Source organism: Chelonia mydas, chromosome 3, assembly GCF_015237465.2.
Source record: "Chelonia mydas isolate rCheMyd1 chromosome 3, rCheMyd1.pri.v2, whole genome shotgun sequence".
Taxonomy (NCBI): Eukaryota; Metazoa; Chordata; order Testudines; family Cheloniidae; genus Chelonia; species Chelonia mydas.
This window is the reverse complement of record NC_057851.1, coordinates 59,705,729-59,719,747: the sequence shown is the minus strand read 5'-3', so window position 1 is coordinate 59,719,747 and position 14,019 is coordinate 59,705,729.

Genomic DNA, 14,019 nt, shown 5'->3' with positions numbered 1-14,019 from the left:
GCAGTAGCCTGGTGTTAATTTTTTAACCCCCCTCCCTTCAGTTATATTACATTTACATAATAGCATCCAATGCCGCAGTCAGGATCAGTGTTTCTATTCTGATAGGTCCTGTGCAATAGCATAAGGAGTTGCTGTCCCAACACCAAGGAGCTTACCATTTAAGAACAGGTTGAAAATAAGGGTAGTGATAGAAGGGGACACAATAAAGATGACAATCCAATTAGAAGGGAAGCGGTTACTCCTCTTCATAGAATGATTCCTGCACAACACTCTATGATTTGCTTGCTAAAGACAGGCCCTGCTGAGGTGGGTCTATCAATCTAAATACATATGGCCCCCCCATCACCATAATATCTGAGTCACTCCCAAACATTAATGAATTTATGCTTTCCCCACCGCCACGGGTTAGAAAGGTAGCATTACCCCCATTTTATAGATGGTAACCGAGATAGAGATTAAGTGATTTGGCCAGTGTCACACTGTAAGTCTATGGCAGAGCTAGGCTTTGAACCCTGATCTCCTAACTCCCACTAAGACCATCCATTTTCCCAGAAAATTCCACTCAGAAGAACTTCCATAAAATTCTAGATCCCTAAAATTCCTGTTTATTCACTTAAGACTTTTGATTTTCAGAAAAATTGAGACATTTGTGTATATGGTATTTTCTATTTTTTTCCCCTCTCTAGTCACTGACAACCCTTGTGTAAAATTTTCAAAGCACTCCATGGGATTTTAGGACACACTTCTTTTTAACCCTCAAAATGCAGGCACTTTGCATGCCTCTAACCAAACGAGTGCTTTAAAACTGTGGTCTGTAGTCAATTGGTGATCTGCAGACCACCTCCAAGTAATCTGGAGCTACTTCTGAAATTGCTTTAGCTATGAAATTCTAACTTAAAGTTGCCAGGTGTCTTAGAGTTCATGGCAAGTTAAATTTTTTGAACAAAATTAGCTTAGTAGTTTTAAAGCTTAGTTATCAAGCTTAAAATTTTTTACAAGTAGTCTTTTAAACTAATTCAAAGTTAGTGTGGTTTAAAATATTTAAAACTATTAAACAGATTGTCTTCAAATGTGACGTGTTCAGTAGCTATCACTGATTTCAAAATAAAGCCAAAATTGGAAGACTGTAGGTACTTATTGTAGGTCAGGTTACATAAAACCTTCAGTTTATTTTAGATGTTGTATTTCACAAATCCTTTATAATATAAAGAGACCATGTTTTAAGGCATAAGCACAACAGAGCTGAGTTAAGGTTGAACTTTCAACCTTAAATGTAGATTTCTCAATCCAACTGTTGTGTTCATGATGGTTTTACCATATATTAATTTTAAAATATATCACTGTTTATTGTAAATCAAACTCTTCTTCTAAATTATTACTAAATTACTAAAGTATTACTAAATTCCCATGGTCATAACTCTCCTTATTAAGCAGTCAGCCACTTTTATCCAGTGCTTACAATCTATTTAAAATTCTGCTTCTTATCTAATTGTCCCTTCCAAGTTATTCTATCCCTCTGCCAATTCAGTTGCATTGAATTACAACTGAATTTGAGATTCAGATTGAAAATCCTATTGCTGCCATTTTAAGGCTCTTGAAGCACTAATCACCAATATATTTAGAATTTGTAAAAATCTATTCTATTGTGCAGCCTTATGGTGTTTTAAAATTGTGTCATTTGCTTTTTGCACTGGTCTAGTAGAGTTCTGATTTTTTTCTCATATCTGATTTTTGTCATATTACGTTTAAAACCACCTAATTTTCAAAATATTTTTCCTTTTACTGTTAACTTTGTTTTGCTTTTTGCATTTTAAAGTTTACTTTTAAAGACTGTTATAGTAGTCATGAAAACTAAGTTCCAATCAAATGAAATGCAAAATAAAAAGGGAAATTACTTATTGCTATTTTTGTTTTGTAGTTCTCTTTTCTCATCTATGCTAATAATGCTTACACAAGTTATGGCTTTATTTACCAAGAACCAGGCTGGTTCCTATAAAGGGGACAGTTAGCCCATTTCCTGTGTCAGTTTTTCTTTCCCTTGCCTGTGAATACAATCATGTAACACAGTCGTCTAGCTCTAATACAAATACTCACTCACCCGAAATAGCTAGTGAGAAACATCAAGGCTTTCAACCCTTGGAACCACTGGGGATGTGAAGTTTGAGTTCTGTATAAACAGGGGAGTAGTAAGGAGAAAGAGAGTGGTGATTTTTTTTACCTCTGTCTATGGGATTGGTGAGACCAATACTGGAATATTATGTAGCATTCTGGTGTCAACATTTTTTAAAGGATGATGAAAAATTGGAGAGACTGCAGAATCATAGAATATCAGGTTGGAAGGGACTTCAGGAGGTCATCTAGTCCAACCCCCTGCTCAAAGCAGGACCAATCTCCAACTAAATCAAGCCTGACCTTAAAAATATCTAAGGAAGGATATTCCACCACCTCCCTAGGTAATGCATTCCAGTGTTTCACCACCCTCCTAGTGAAAAAGTTTTTCCTAATATCCAACCTAAATCTCCCCCACTGCAACTTGAGACCATTACTCCTTGTTCTGTCATCCGCTACCACTGAGAACAGTCTAGATCCATCCTCTTTGGAACCCCCTTTCAGGTAGTTGAAAGCAGCTATCAAATCCCCCCTCATTCTTCTCTTCCGCAGACTAAACAATCCCAGTTCCCTCAGCCTTTCCTCATAAGTCATGTGTTCCAGTCCCCTAATCATTTTTGTTGCCCTCTGCTGGACTCTTTCCAGTTTTTCCACATCCTTCTTGTAGTGTGGGGCCCAAAACTGGACATAGTACTCCAGATGAGGCCTCACCAATGTCGAACAGAGGGGAACGATCACGTCCCTCAGTCTGCTGGCAATGCCCCTACTTATACATCCCAAAATGCCATTGGCCTTGTTGGCAACAAGGGCACACTGTTGACTCATATCCAGCTTCTCGTCCACTGTAACCCCTAGGTCCTTTTCTGCAGAACTGCTGCCGAGCCATTCGGTCCCTAGTCTGTAGCGGTGCATGGGATTCTTCCGTCCGAAGTGCAGGACTCTGCACTTGTCCTTGTTGAACCTCATCAGATTTCTTTAGGCCCAATCCTCTAATTTGTCTAGGTCCCTCTGTATCCTATCCCTATCCTCCAGCGTATCTACCTCTCCTCCCAGTTTAGTGTCATCTGCAAACTTGCTGAGGGTGCAATCCACACCATCCTCCAGATCATTTATGAAGATACTGAACAAAACGGGCCCGAAGACCGACCCTTGGGGCACTCCACCTGATACCGGCTGCCAACTAGACATGGAGCCATTGATCACTAACCGTTGAGCCCGACAATCTTGCCAACTTCCTATCCACCTTATAGTCCATTCATCCAGCCCATACTTCTTTAACTTGCTGGCAAGAATACTGTGGGAGACGGTGTGAAAAGCTTTGCTAAAGTCAAGGAATTACACATCCACTGCTTTCCCCTGATCCACAGAGCCAGTTATCTTGTCATAGAAGGCAATTAGATTAGTCAGGCATGACTTTCCCTTGGTGAATCCATGCTGACTGTTCCTGATCACTTTCCTCTCTTCTAAGTGCTTCAGAATTGACTCCTTGAGGACCTGCTACATGATTTTTCCAGGGACTGAGGTGAGGCTGACTGGCCTGTAGTTCCCAGGATCCTCCTCCTCCCCTTTTTCCAGTCATCTGGGACTTCCCCCAATCACCATGAGTTTTCAAAGATAATGGCCAATAGCTCTGCAATCACATCCGCCAACTCCTTTAGCACTCTCGGATGCAGCGCATCTGGCCCCGTGGACTTGTGCTCGTCCAGCTTTTCTAAATAGTCCCGAACCACTTCTTTCTCCACAGAGGGCTGGTCACCTCCTCACCATGCTGTGCTGCCTAGTGCAGTAGTCTGGGAGCTGATCTTGTTCGTGAAGACAGAGGCAAAAAAAGCATTGAGTACATTAGCTTTTTCCACATACTCTGTCACTAGGTTGTCTCCCTCATTCAGTAAGGGACCCACACTTTCCTTGACTTTCTTCTTGTTGCCAACATACCTGAAGAAACCCTTCTTGTTACTCTTAACATCTCTTGCTAGCTGCAACTCCAGGTGTGATTTGGCCTTCCTGATTTCACTCCTGCATGCCCGAGCAATATTTTTATACTCTTCTCTGGTCCTCTGGTCATTTGTCCAATCTTCCACTTCTTGTAAGCTTCTTTTTTGTGTTTAAGATCAGCAAGGATTTCGCTGTGAAGCCAAGCTGGTCACCTGCCATATTTACTATTCTTTCTACACTTTGGGATGGTTTGTCCCTGTAACCTCAATAAGGAGTCTTTAAAATACAGCCAGCTCTCCTGGACTCCTTTCCCCCTCGTGTTATTCTCCCAGGGGATCCTGCCCATCAGTTCCCTGAGGGAGTCAAAGTCTGCTTTTCTGAAGTCCAGGGTCTGTATTCTGCTGCTCTCCATTCTTTCCTGTGTCAGGATCCTGAACTCGACCATCTCATGGTCACTGTCTCCCAGGTTCCCATCCACTTTTGCTTCCCCTACTAATTCTTCCTGGTTTGTGAGCAGCAGGTCAAGAAGAGCTCTGCCCCTAGATGGTTCCTCCAGCACTTGCACGAGGAAATTGTCCCCTACACTTTCCAAAAACTTCCTGGATTGTCTGTGCACCGCTGTATTGCTCTCCCAGCAGATATCAGGGTGATTGAAGTCTCCCATGAGAACCAGGGCCTGCGATCTAGTAACTTCCGTTAGTTGCCAGAAGAAAGCCTCGTCCACCTCATCCCCCTGATCCTGTTGTCTATAGCAGACTCCCACCACGACATCACCCATGTTGCTCACACTTCTAAACTTAATCCAGAGACTCTCAGGTTTTTCTGCAGTTTCATACCGGAGATCTGAGCAGTCATACTGCTCTTACATACAGTGCAACTCCCCCACCTTTTCTGCCCTGCCTGTCCTTCCTGAACAGTTTATATCCATCCATGACAGTACTCCAGTCATGTGAGTTATCCCACCAAGTCTCTGTTATTCCAATCACATCATAATTCCTTGACTGTGCCAGGACTTCCAGTTCTCCCTTCTTGTTTCCCAGGCTTCTTGCATTTGTGTATAGGCATTTGAGATAACTCGCTGATCATCCCTCTTTCTCAGTATGAGGCAGGAGCCCTCCCTCTCGTGCTCTCCTGCTCGTGCTTCCTCCCAGTATCCCACTTCCCCACTTACCTCAGGGCTTTGGTCTCTTTCCCCCGGTGAACCTAGTTTAAAGCCCTCCTCACTAGGTTAGCCAGCTTGCTTGCGAAGATGCTCTTCCCTCTCTTCGATAGATGGAGCCCGTCTCTGCCTAGCATTCCTCCTTCTTGGAACACCATCCCATGGTCAAAGAATCCAAAGCCTTCTCTCCGACACCACCTGCGTAGCCATTCGTTGACTTCCACGCTTCGACGTTCTCTACCCAGGCCTTTTCCTTCCACGGGAAGGATGGACAAGAAGACACTTGCGCCTCAAACTCCTTTATCCTTCTTCCCAGAGCCATGTAGTCTGCAGTGATCCGCTCAAGGTCATTCTTGGCAGTATCATTGGTGCCCACCTGGAGAAGCAGTAGGGGGTAGCGAGGGCTTGATGAGTCTCGGCAGTCTCTCCGTCACATCGTGAATCCTAGCTCCTGGCAAGCAGCAGACTTCTCGGTTTTCCCGGTCAGGGCGGCAGATTGATGACTCAGTCCCCCTGAGGAGAGAGTCCCCGACCACCACCACCTGCCTCCTTCTCTTGGGAGCAGTGGTCGTGGAACCCCCAACCCTAGGACAGTGCATCTCTTGCCTTCCAATCGGCGGAGTCTCCTTCTGTTCCCTTCCCTCAGATGTATCATCTAGTCCACTCTCCGCATGGGTACCTGTGGAGAGAACATGAAAACGGTTACTTACCTGTATCTGCGTTGTTGATACATGGACGCTCCTCTTTCTTCTTCTGGAGGTCACATGCTGCCAAATTTCTTCACTGTCCTCCTGTCCCCGCAGTGCGGCCTGCTCTGAATCTTCAGAACGTTGTGTCTGTAGAAGCATATCCTGACGTCTGTCCAGGAAATCTTCAGTTTCTCTTATGCAACACAGGGTCGATAGCTGTTGCTCCAGACCTTCAGTTTTCTCTTCGAATATGGAGACCAGCTTGCACTTTGTACAGACAAAGTCGCTCCTGTCGTGTGGAAGAAAGATAAACATGGCACATCCTGTGCAGGTCACAACAGCTGAACACTCCCCATCCATATTACCTTCCTTCTACGAGCTTCCTCAGGAGTTGTAGTAACTACTCAGTGAAGCCGGCAAGATGTAAGCCTCAGTGGGCTCTCCCCAGGCGAACTCCCAGACAAACTCCCTCTGTTAGCCCCTCTGCTGTTCGCTGCTCAGAAAATAGCCACAAACCTTATGTGAAAGTCTTACAGGGAGGGACTTGAAGAGCTCTATCTGATTCGCTTGTCAAAAAGATCAACAGGTGACTTGACTCTCCTCTTCATGGGGAGAAAAATACTGAGCGCTAAAGAGCTCTTCAGTCTAGAGGAGAAAGCCATAACAAGAACCAATGGCTACAAGCTGAAGCCAAAGTCAAATTAGAAATAAGGCACAATTTTTTTAAACAGTGAGCGTGGTTAACCATTTGAACAAACTACCAAGGAAAGTGGTGGATTCTCCACTCTTTGATGTCTTCAAATCAAGAACGGATGCCGTTCTGGAAGATATGCTTTAGTCACTCACAAGTTACTGAGTTCAGTAGAGGTGAGTGAGTGAAATCTTTGGTCGATGATATGCAGGAGGCCAGATAAGATGAACTAATGGTTCCTCCTGGCCTTACAAATAAATGAAGTACGATATTTCACATATTACTGTATTTGTTTTTTTTCAAGTTTAAAAGTCCACAGGTTGATGCCATAATTGCAGTAGATACAGGATTTCAATAATGAAAAGGAAAATGAAGGTCTAATTGACTGGATTTAGGCTAGAAAGACTAAATACAATTTTAAAGAAGTAACAAGTGAAAAAACAGACATTTGGAGCGGGTGAAATGTGTTTCACAAAAACTAGTAAGTGCAACATACTAAAAGCTGAGTGTTGAAGTTCATAATATATACAATAGAAATTAAAGTATATCCTTAAAGTGGTTCTGCCCTTAAATACAAAAGTAAAAATTCATGAAACAGGAACATAAAATTCTTCACATGTAGTAAGCTAATTATTGAGCAAGATGGCCATCTCAGTGAGAGACGAATGGATGATAGTGCTAGTAGATTTAAATGTCTTTTGTTGAAGAGATCAAAGTGATCTATAACATTTCCATGACAGACTGAAATCTATTTGGAGGGGAGGTAAGTGAATAGCAAGACATTAGCTTTGAATCAGACCACATATGGTTCTAAGTGTCTTGTTGGTTCTGCAGTTACGCAAGATTTTTTTAATTCTTTCAGCAGGGCTAATTGCCCCAACCTTCCTTTTTCCATTGCTCTTCCATCTTTTGCTTTACCAAGTTAGTCCCTTCTCAAAAATAAACCAGCAGTTTCTAACATTGTGTCAAAACCTATGTTGCCAACTTCAGTGATATTTGGTAGTAGTCTTAAATCTTGGTTCCTGTAGTCTTGCGTTTACATGAGAATCTCAGCTTTCATTTGAAAAAAATTCTAGTGCTCATGCTATGGAGAAAAGCTTGAAAATGTGAATCCTAATGACTCAAAAGCCAAAAGAACCCCAAATTTATTATTTCTTAAATCCTCATTAGGTTAGGGGCCTGGCAATATTGTGAAACGGAAAAGGGGGGAGATAACTAATTTCAAAATGAGGCTCATTTTGGGGAAGTAGGAGGGAACAGTCCCTCTTGTACAGCAAAAGTAAGCTAGCTTCCTTGAGTTTTCCCTAATCGCATCTCACTTCTTGTGCTGTTACTTCTCACCTGTTCCTTATTGCCTGTGGGAGCAAAGGGCAACTCTGGATGCTCAACTCTTCTAATGATGGCAGCAACAGTTCCCAAACATTTCTCCTGGACTGGCAAGACCAAAACATTACTGGGACAGCTGGTGGAAGACTTACGCCCTTGCGTTACAACAGTGAAAACTGAGGATGGACAAACTTGTTTTCCTGAACTTTGCACTCAAGTGTCACAGATTTGAAAATCTGACAGACGCTATTGGGTTTGCTTCTTTGGCAGCTGTGCAGAGAAAGTCTAATAGGGAGAGGTAGAGAGAAGTGAAACACCAGGAGAAGTGGAAAGAGACTTCATATTGGAAAAATAAAATACATGAATACACTTGTGAGAGTTTAGGTCTTTTTGGGTTAGGAGGGGTCTTGTATCCCTAATATAACCAGGCTCAGCTTTAGTTTGATTACATTTAAAAAAATCACAGAATCAGTGGGAAAGATGGCTTAAAATTATAAAATGGGGAGAAGGGGCATTGGTTTGCGAACTGAAAACAGTTTTACTGAAACCTGAAAATACAGTTCAAGGGACTTAAAATGTCAAATTCCACAAGTTTTATTCATCCCTGTTAATATTACACATGGAGCTGTGACCCTATCCTGAGGAGCATACAACTAAGGATGCTTTCCCAGAGGAGAATCAAGAAGCAATTTTATATTCTGTTAAGATAAAGGACCAACTTGTAAGAAAAGTTTTTTCTGGATTTTCAGACACTAAGTGTTTCTGCTGACCAATTCTGTTTTGAAGACCTGGCTACATCAGTGGATTTGGACTCTTAGGAAACACGCCTCTTTCAGATGTGCTATTTTAGCTGAAATACTGCTTTAAAGTTGGAACCGAGATCTGATTTTTGATATGTATACACTATGTGGTCTATCAAGGTGTTCTTTCATATTCACAGACAACTTTTTATTTTGTCTCATTTTAGGAAGTTTAGAAATTTATAGATAGTTCTGATGATAAAACATCATCCCTTAATTTGAGAATTTTCTGTATTTGTGTATCCATAAGAGAGGCCCCTGAGGTTTTGAGGGATGCTTTTAATGTTGGTTAAATTACTATGAACTTAACTGTTAAGGTGTTTGTATAACTACTCTTTCCATACCCTGTCCTCCATAATACAGAAGACAGTGCTGAAATATGATTTTTGTAACTCCATTCTTAATACTGAAACTTCTTTTAATTTTTGTTTTGGAGGAAGTATTTTTCTGAAATATGACATTACCTTCCATAACAGTGGTCCCCAAACTTTTCACACTGCCCTGGGAGCTGTGATCAGGAGCGGGCTGTGGTTCCCAGGAGGGCACAGACACGTGTAAGGGGACCAGGGCTGGAGCTGTGGCCGGGCTGGAGCCAGGGCCCAAGGCAGGGGCTGCAGCTGGGAGCGGAGCCACAGTCAGGGTTGGCAGCTGGGCCAGGGGCCAAGGCTAGGGCCAGGGCTGCAGCTGGGGGTGGGGCTGGGGCCAAGAGCTGTAGTAGCAGCTGGGACCGCAGCTGGAGGTGGGGCCAGAGCAGAGCTGGAGGTGGAGGGGGAACTGGCCCGGGCCCTGCCACACGCCCTCCCAAACATTCCTCCATGCTCTCCTAAAGGGGTGCACTGCACAGTTTAGGGATCACTGTTGTATAACCTCCAATTATGGATTTAACAATAGTTTAAAGTAAATAAAAATCAAATAAATTGATTATGACTAAGGCTGCATGTCTATCATGGAAGGCATGGATGCCGTGACTTCTGGGGCAGCTTAGGTGTGGGAGGGGACTCAGGGTTGGGGTGTGGGGTGGTGCTTACCTGGGGCGGGGGGGTTCCCTGGAAGCGGCCAGCATGTCCCTGCAGCTCCTAGATGGAGGGACCAAGGGCCTCTGTGCACTGCCCCCACTTGCAGGCACTACCCTCACAGCTCCCCTTGGCTGCAGTTCCCAGCCAAGGGGAGCTGCGGAGCTGGAGCTCATGGCAGGGGCAGCGCGGAGAGCCCTCCTGGCCTTCCCTTCCCCCTAGGAGCTGCAGGGACACTTGGAGTTGGATAGGGAGCCTACCAGCACTGCCAACTCTCCCCCAAACCAGCAGGGTCCTGGGCCTGCCCTCCCAGCACACGTGGCCTCACAGCCCGAGTTTTAGTTAGGGGTATATAGTACAAGTGACGGACAGGTCACGGGCTGTGAATTTTTGTTTACTGCCCATGATCTGTCCATGACTAAAACATAGCCTTAATTATGACCCGAACATTGAAAATGAACTGGCTAGTAAATATAGTTATTTGGATATTGAGTGTACAGTTTCTCAGCACGGAGTATTTGGAGATAAACCCATAAAAGGGTTATATGGACCCAACTGCCTCAGTTCCATCTGCTAAACCTCAGAACTAGAGGAGAAGAAGAATTCAGAAGAAATTAGGGTGAAAGTGTAGGGATAATCCATTAAAAAGAATGACATTTACTGGCAAGTAACCTTTCATCTTTGACAGGAGCCCCTGCATATTCTCACATGTGGAAATGTATGTGAAGTACACCGCCAGGAAAGTAGACTAAGGTGTTCCACTTAAGCCTACTGAACTGCCCTCCTAAGATGACCATAGGAGCTAAATGTCAAATGGAGAGGGTAACATGTAAACCAGGGGTGGGCAAACTACAGGCCGTATCTGGCCCGTTAGACCTTTTAATCTGGCTCTCAAGCTCCCAGTGGGGAGCGGGGCTGGGGTCTTGCGTGGCTCCTGGAAGCAGAAGCATGTCTCCCCCCGGCTCCTATGCTTAGGGTCAGCCAGGGGCCTCTGCACACTGTCCCTGTTCCAAGTGCCACCTCCACAGCTCCCATTGGCTGGGAACTGTGGCCAATGGGAGCTGCAGGGGTGACACCTGTGGATGAGGCAGTACACAGAGCTGCCTGGCTGGCGCCACGCCTCCACATAGGCTGAAGGGGGGACATGCTGCTGCTTCCAGGAGCTGCGGAGGCGGCGCCTGAGGACGGGGCAGCGTGCAGAGCTGCCTGGCTGCACCTCCACATAGGAGCTGGAAGGAGGCATGCCGCTGTTTCTGGGAGCTGCCTGAGGTAAGCGCCGCCTGGAGCCTGCACCCTTGACCTCCTCCCGCGCCCCTGCCCTGATCCCCCTCCCCGAAGCCGTGTCCCGTCCCCACTCCTCCCCTTTGCCCCCAGCACTTGCACATCTTGGAACAGTTGATCGCAGCGGGTAGGAGGCGCTGGGAGGTAGGAGGGAGCTGGCTGCTGGTGGTGCTAAGCACCCACTAATTTTTTTCCATGGATGCTCCAGGTCTGGAGCACCCATGGAGTTGGCACCTATGTTTCTGACCACCAGTGGAAAAGCCTTAAAAATCATATTTGCTTCAGTCTAACAAGAATGCATCTGTGATTCAATTCATAACAATCTTTGCTTTGGAACAAAACCAAGGATTTGTTGCATTCTTGATAATTGTAAATAGATCTAGCAAGAGACTGCTCCATTTCTTGAACAATAGGATTAGTACTGTTTTTAGAGGCTGTTTATGCTTGTCACATAATCTAAACTTTAGATTGTCTGGCTGCTAGTACTTTCTTTGTGGCCAAATATGGGGCTGAGGGATGTATTCTGTGTCATGGAACCTAATAATTTCAGTTTCTGGATTTTGGAGAGTCTTATTCTCTACAGGTCAGACTATGCCAATCCCTGTCATGACTGCTGCACGAAAAGACGGAATCACTTCTGTTCTCTCTGAGCCATAGAAGAGGCTCCTCTGTAGGTTGTGGGAAAAGGTTTTTATTCCAATTATTCCCTAATACCAAAGAAAAAGGACACTTATTCCCATCTTTTAATACCATCTAAGAGACTCACAAAAGGGTAGTTTTTCCTTCTAAAACACTCTCCAGCTAAAGGGGGAAAGAGAACAAAAAATGTTAAAAGGAAAGCCTTACTTAATACTTTACATTTCAAATGCTTTAATTGTTTTTCCTTCTTCTCTGTATCATTTTAATAAAAGGTTAAAAGGATTTTTAATAGTGTTTGTGCCATGGTACTAAGCAGGCTGACGTCTCTGTATACCAACACTAACCCTGTTTAACACTGTTTAATGTTGGACAGTCACCGGGTTAACACCATGGTCCCATATATTACATCTAAATTAATACAACAGGCAGCACTCTGTAGATGTTTGCAGGATTGTATTCCTTTATTTGTCAAGATCCAAAATTTTAGAGTTTCTCCAGGACTACTTGTATCATTTGCTGAGTGAATCAGACTACCCAAATGGATGTCAGATGTATTAGGGATTGTTATGAGCTAGATAGTTCAGATCCCCCAGCTCATATCAGGGCTCCCTCCACTAGGGCCCAGACAGTTTCTTCAGTTTCCTTGCAAAGCATACCAATTTCAGGCATCTGCAGGGCAGTTACTTGGGGTTCAGTCCACACATTTACTAAGCCTTTTTCTCTAGTGGAATCATCAATATCCACTGCTGCTTTAGCAGAGCGGCACTGCAGTCTTTAAGTAGACTCTTAGCATTCCCCTCCTTAATTTAGGTTACTACTTGCGAGTCACCAAAAGTCAAGAGTAGAATGAAATAAATGTATATGGACAAGCACTCGAAGAAAGAAAAGTTACTTACCTTAAACTGCAGGTCTTTGAGATGTTGTCCATATATATTTCATGACACCCCCTCTCTGCTACCATGGAGTCCTATATATAACAGCTGGATTCTGTGCTTGGAAAGGAACTGAATGGCAGCAGCTGGGCCTGTTTCACCCTTTATGTCCTTGGTACAGGAGGATGAGGACACTCAGCATGCCTGCATGGCCCAACAAACACTGCTGTTCAAAAGAATCCAATCTGTTGTGCATAGGGAGCGTGCACACCAAGAATGGAATATATATGGACAACATCTTGAACTAGTTACTGAAGTTAAGTAACCTTTCTTTTAGTTAAAAGACTTTCAGGACCACCAGTGGTGAATCTTACACCAAGAGGTGAAATTTTGAAATTTTGTTAAGCTTTTGTTCTTTTGGATTTGCTTACCAAAATTAGTTTAGACTGGCAGACCCTCTTGGAAGGACCATAACCCCAGGATAGACTGAGGTAGTTCTGGAATTTTAATTTGAACTTTGAGTTTTCCTTAGGTCTCCTGTTACCCCAGAATGAAAGCACTTTGTTGGATTCATCACAGGGCTAAATTATATTAACATACCAGTAAGAAGAGAAAACTGAGACAGGAGCCACACCCATCAGCAGAGGGGTAAGATGCTGTAATAAGGTCCCCTTTAGAACTTGATTGAAGTACTTTTGTCTGGGCTTACTTAGTCAGCTGAATACTTCCAATTTTTAGAATGTCCACCACTTTTTTTAAATACTGGTTTAAAAAAAAATGGAAAAGGTTTGTCAAGGCTCAATGATCAGATTTCTCCACAGGAGGTGGAGAACTCCCTCTATTCCACAAAAGGAACAAACAATAAGAAAAATTTCTGTGCCTCTGACTTTTTGATCCTCCTGTATCATCATCGTAACACTTTCAGGGGATAAAGATGAGCAGGATAAAGCTGAGTTTGAACTAAGGACATACTTTCTAGACTGCGTGGAGAGCCTGACAAGATGTATGAAAGCCTTCCCACTATCTGATTCCTCAGAGAGTGCTATGCCTTTCTCTTGGTGTGCTTTTTAACCAGAGAGGAAGAGGGGTATGGCTATAAATAAACAATGCTCTGCTGAGACTGGAATGGCTGCTGCAATCTGACTGTTAGTACTAAACAGGAATTTGAAATAGGTAACAACATTGGGCCAGATTTTTAATGTATGTTAGTTGCCTAATGGAATTTACAAAAAAAGCAGCTAGGCACCTAACTCATTGATTTCACACAAAGCACCTAAATATCTTTACAAATCTGGCCCATAGGGTTAATTATCTGATTGAAGATATTTCATTCCCAACAGCCAGAAATATAAATTTTAGAACTTCAGTTGGAAACCCTCTTATACCAAAAGGTATCGATAACTTTGGTATGGATGAAACGTTCCAAGGCTCAGATACTTACCAGAAGTCTTTTGACAGTTGTTATTCTTCTCCATGAATTTGGGGGCTATTTGCAAAGCCCTTTA